Genomic DNA, 5,981 nt, shown 5'->3' with positions numbered 1-5,981 from the left:
CACAAAATGTCTCATAAACATTTGGTTATTCTTCTTCTTGGAGTGATTCTTCTCAGCAGTACCCAAGTGATTGCCCGAACTTATTACTTGCCGGAGAACCACCACAGACTCACTCCCTCCGCCACCGTCCCATCGGCGGTCGGGAAATCTTTGCCAAAACTCCCACCTTGGTTGAAGAAAAATTTTCCCAAAAAACCGAGATTGCCAAAAATCAAGTCGCCACCGCCACCGCGGCAGCTACCATACTGAAACTGCCTTCTTCCAACTGATTGCCAAAAAGTTGCAGTGATTTGAAGGTGTTTAATATAAATCAGCACCCCCATAACTGCGGCGGTGCTCTCTCTCAACTCTCTAAGGTTAAGACGAATGATTATTGGAAGTTTATTTTTAAGTAATATGTTCTTTTTAATATTAGTACAATCTAAGTACATGTCTCATGTGTAGGACCATATCTTTTTTTCTTTTTTCTCTCTTTCTTAAATAATAAATGGAAGGCAGATGCTTGAGTAGTCAATCTCAAAGATAGTGTGTTGTTATCCTAGCTTGTTATATAATATAAATTGAAGGAATATGATTGTATATATTATTCATCATTTGATGTCTTTTCTTTTCTTTTTTAACTTTTAGAGTTTTCTTTTTTTCTTTTTAGTTTTCCTAAGATGATCGTAAGATATAATACTCTTATCTTGACGATCATTATAATTTTTTTTTTAAGTTTTAATATAATTTTTTTTAGTTTTCAAATATATTAAAATTTAGACTTATATATACACAATATAATATATTAAAGGAAAAAAATAAAACTAAAGAAATAGTTTTGAGTCCTAATTACATGTTGTTTGTCATTGAACAGAGTGTCATCTTGGCAAAGAGACAAAATATTTCCATACAATTTGCATCACCTGTCCAAGTCGACTACAGTACTTAACAGTTTTGATCCCATAACAGACCCCAATCATAATTCATAACAATATGTTTTTTAGTTAGCAGTGAATGAAAAATCGTCATATAAGGAAAATTTGTCACGATCTTATTTGGAAGAGTAACTTTTTCACAGCAACTTCGGTAAAAAATGTATAAGCTAGTCAATTGAAGATATAAACATTTGATTTTATCATAATAATTGGTGTCATATTCACTTAATTTTGTATGAATTAGACTGAGGTAAAAATAGTTAGTGTCAATGAATAACATATATGTTAAGGTAGTTGAAGAAGTACGTAGGATGTTATACAATTTTTATTGGGTTGTTTTTCAATACAACAAAGTAAACTAAAATATTTACAATATAGTAAAATATCACAATTTATCTATAATATTTGATTTCGAAATCATTTATTAAATCTAATAATTCCTCGAATAAAAATAGTCTATATATATACTTGTGTTTATTATTAGTTAATAAAATTTCTAAGTAGAGCAGCTATGGCCGAATGGATAAGGCATCTGACTTCTAATTGGGCAATTGGGAAATAGTTTTTGTTTCCTATTCTCTTCTTCATTCAAATTATTTGTTTGGAAATCATTGAATTAGCTTTTAAAATATATTTTAAACAAATTTTATTAAAATATTTAAATGAAAATAAGATTTCTGAAAAAACGTTTTTTTTTAAGTCAATGCAAACCTGTCTTAACCCTCCCGTTCGACAATCAAACACCATGGACATTATTTCCTCCATTTCCTCTCAATGTGTCATTTGTGTTAGGGAAAATCTCGAAGGGGAGACACATAAAATATTGTACACTTTTTTTAAAAAAAACCCTCCTTTTTCAATTCGATTTCTCTTATAATATATTTTCATTAAAACAATATTTTAATAAGTTTCTAATTTTGTTTAGTTGAATTGGCATTTAACAATTTCAGTTAATTTTAAGAAAAGAGTAATGATGAAGGAATATTATTAAAACAATATTTTAACAACCTATAATTGTAATTGTATTTGACATTCATAAATCACATTAGATAATAAAATTTTGTTATATTTATCCATGTTTTATTTATTTAACTATATTATACAAAATTTCACAAGATATAACTATATTTTGTGAATCTAGTGATATACTTGTATCTTTATTGTACACAATTATAAATTCAATCACCATGGATACAAGCATGAGATTGGACTAAATCTTTAATCTCACCAACATTTTTTAACTATGAAAAATAAAACAAAATTATAAAAAAGAAATTATTAAAAAAAGCATTAGAAATTATTAAAAAAATTATTTAAAAAGACAATAGAAGGAAGCACGCCCAGTGGGACTCGAACCCACAATCGCCTGATTAGAAGTCAGACGCCTTATCCATTAGGCCATGGGCGCTACTTTTGTGACAAAGTATGAACATTAAATACCTATTCGTTATCAAACAAAAGAGAAGGTTAAATATGTCCAAACATCTCATAATTTTGTTAACTTATTCCCCATCTACTATTTAATAATATAAATATTTTAACTGTACTTTTAATTTGTTTTAGTTCAAACCAATGTTGTCTAACTTAACTGTAAGATATTTTAAAATGCAGAAAATTGAAACTCATGCATGAGGTAACACATTCATCTAACACATCTCTAAATAAATATTGTTAATGATAATAATGGGTGTGTTAGGGTTCAAATCATGTGTATAACTATAAGTCACTTGTTATTAGGAATGACTTTGGATCAAGGCTCGTGTCATCATAAAAAGAAAAACATGGTATGCAAAAAGGTAGTAGTTTAATATATCCCACATTCGAAGATTAAACATTTTCAAAAGAATACACACACACACGTATGTATATATGTATGTAAGTATGTAAATGCTTGCTATGAAGCTTTCAAATTGTAGTTGGGGTGAAGTAGCTAAGAACTTTTTTCGCATGTGTGCATTGTCCATGCCTGTCGAGTGGGTTTAGGCATGAAAATAATATATAGATATATATATAGACACACATATTTAAGAGGTTTTTAAAATGGGTTTAATTATTTAGGGTAGAGTTGTAATTTGCCTCAATGGCATTTTTGTAAATCTTTCATCCGCTTCATTAGGTCTTTCAATTAGGGAAAAGAAAAGAAGGAAAGGAAAGGGGGGGGGGGGTGAAGTAGACACGTGTATAGAAAAGAGAGAGAGAGAGCAATCCGGAGGTTTTCGACATTCCAATGTGAAGAGAGAACTGACATCCAACGTTAGTGTGGGTATTTTTGTGTTCGAGCAGTTGAGCGGTTTTCGGTAAGTTCGAGCAGCTTGATGGTTTCTTCATGAGCAGTTTGACGTTGGGGGAGAGTAGTTGGAAGGGAAAGCAATTTCATAGTGTTTTTTACGATAGGTTTTGAGTGGTTGGCAGCTAGTTTAGCCATGGTTTTGAGACGTCAGAAGCAGGTTTAGCCGTGGGTTCTTTTTGGGTGTGCAGTGGATTGTTCAACACATGAATCTTCAATCAGTTGAGGTGGTTTTCGATGGATTTTGGGTCTCGGTATCATAGACAGTAGTCTGCATGTGGGTCTCTCAGCTTTTTGGTGTTTGATCGACGGTATATTTAGGTTCGACGTAAAAATTACAGATAGTTGATCTTGTTAATCTTTGTAATTGTAACTTTGATTGCTCTTATTATAATCCCTTCAAGTTGGTTCTCAAAGTGGATGTAAACCAAATTGGTCGAACCACTATATATCTACGTGTTGTTTATTCTTTTATCGCTTTGTGATATCTGGCTATTGTATTCTGGTTGGTTTGATATTGTGTTCTCTAGTCTAGTGCATGAATTTATACCAAGTGGTTTCTGAGCTTAAGGTAATTTCTAACAAGTGGTAATAGAGCTTGGATAGAAATTTGAACAAGTGACATTAGTGCTTGCTTGGTTGAAGTTATAACAAGTGGTATTAGAGGTCTATTCGATCCAAAGAAGAGTTGGGTTTTTTGTAGTAGTTTGAAGTTGGCATATTCTTTGTTGAATCACTTTTGTAAAAATGGCTTCAACATGAGGTGACTAAGTTTGATAGGAAGGTGATTTTGCTCTTTGGTGGAAAAAAATTATAGCTATTTTGTCAACTAAAAAAGTAGCAAAAATCTTAGATGAAAAGAACCTTCCGAAAACTATTATAGAAGATGAAAAAAAGGATATGGATGAAATGGCATATTCGACGATCCTTTTGTATCTCTTAGATGAAGTGTTTAGACTAGTGGATGAAGCTACAACTATATGTGAGTTGTGGAAAAAACTAGAAAGTCTTTACTTGACAAAGTTCTTGGCCAAATAAATTATATCTAAAGGAAAAGTTCTTTGGATATAAGATGGACCAAAGTAAAGGCTTAGAAGAGAACCTGGATGAATTTCAGAAGATTATAGTTGATCTTAATAACATCAGTGAGAAGATGTCGGATGAGAATCAAACAATGATTCTTTTAAATTCATTACCTGAAACATATCGAGAAGTTAAGGCAACTATTAAATGTGGTTGGGATTCATTGACCATGAATATAGTGTTGGATGCTTTGAAGACCTAGAAATCTTAAAATTAAGAAAGAACACAAGGATGTAGAGTTACTCATGGCTAGAGGGAGAAGTGACAAAATGAGTTGGAAAGGCAAAGAGGAGTTCCAAGACAAAATCAAAGGGGAAGCTAGAAAGTGTTTCTTGTGTCATAAAGAATTACACTTTAAGAAACATTGCCTTTTGAATAAGAGCAAGGAAGCATTGAGTAGCAAGCATGCATTTGAGACTACTAGTGCAGTGAATGTTACTAATGGGTATGATTAAATAGAGGTCTTGATGGTGTCGTACAGTGATATGCAGAATGCTTGGATTATGGATTCAGGGTGTACGTATCACATGACTTCCAATTGGGATTTTCTGATTGACTTTCAGAAAAATGATGGGAGAAAAGTCTTACTAGGTGATAATTACGATACTTGTGATGTCAAGGGAACTGAATCAGTTCAAATTGCAACACATGACAAGATGATCAGAAAGCTCACAAATGTGAGCTATGTATCAGAACTCAAATGTAATATCATATCGTTTTGTGAATTAGATAGATTATATTATACTTATAAATCTGAGAACAAAGTTCTAATAGTTACCAATGGTTCTTCGGTTAAATTGAAGGAAGCCTTGAGGAATGGTTTGTATGTGTTGGAAGGTACTGCAGTTTCAGATAATGCTGCTATGATATCAGAGGAGTAGAAACAGTAGAAGCTTGATCATGTTGTGACAGAGGACAAAATTGATTATAAAGTACGACCATCGGTTGGCTTTGAGGTGTCTAATGACTAGTCACCACTAGTTTCAAGACAGTGGCTACACAGCAGTTTAAATCTGATGATGTACACTCTTAACAAGAGAGAACTTTGATTGATGATGAATTTTCAGTGACAAAAGCTCAAGTAATAATGACCACAGAACTATCAACTTACTCTTGACAGAGCTTAGAGGGTGAAACATGCTCCTACGAAGTATGGTTATGATGATTTAGTTGCTTATGATTTTACTTGTGCAGTATAGACACTATTGAAGTAGGGCCTCTTATTTTTTAGAAGGCAATTGTATCTAATTCAAAGCAACAATAGAAAGATGCTATGGAAGTAGAGTTGTTCTCTTTGAAAAAGAATCAGACATGGTCATTGCTTCTAAAGCTTCTTATTTAGAAACTCATTCAATCAAAGTGGATTTACAAAATTAAGTCAGGTACCACTCCAAGAATTTTGGTCTCTGCCGACAGTTTTTTATAGCAATAAAAAATAAAAGTGAGTAAAGATATGATGTGTCGACATAATTCATTGTGTGGGTACATCTTCGTTTTTTATGACGAAAATATATTCATGGACAAAAAGTTGTATATTGTGTGGGCACATCGTTGTTTTTAACAATGAAAATATATACGTGGGAAAAAATTTGTGTGGTTAGAAGGAAAATTTTTAAGTTGGATTTATGCCGACATTTATTTTAGTTTATGGGCACGTATAGTGTATAGGTAGATATTTTAAATATTTGGTAACGTAA

At 32.2% G+C, this 5,981-nt stretch overlaps 1 non-coding gene across 1 annotated transcript; it reads right to left on the bottom strand.

Moving 5' to 3' along the window:
* Positions 1-2,249: 2,249 nt before the first annotated feature.
* Positions 2,250-2,322, bottom strand: TRNAR-UCU (transfer RNA arginine (anticodon UCU)). The gene has a single exon. It is a non-coding gene; the product is annotated as a tRNA-Arg (tRNA).
* Between the last annotated feature and the right edge of the window lie 3,659 nt (positions 2,323-5,981).

This window comes from Cucumis melo, chromosome 5, assembly GCF_025177605.1.
Source record: "Cucumis melo cultivar AY chromosome 5, USDA_Cmelo_AY_1.0, whole genome shotgun sequence".
Taxonomy (NCBI): Eukaryota; Viridiplantae; Streptophyta; class Magnoliopsida; order Cucurbitales; family Cucurbitaceae; genus Cucumis; species Cucumis melo.
The sequence above is the reverse complement of the archived record's forward strand: the minus strand, read 5'-3'. Positions and strand labels throughout refer to the sequence as shown.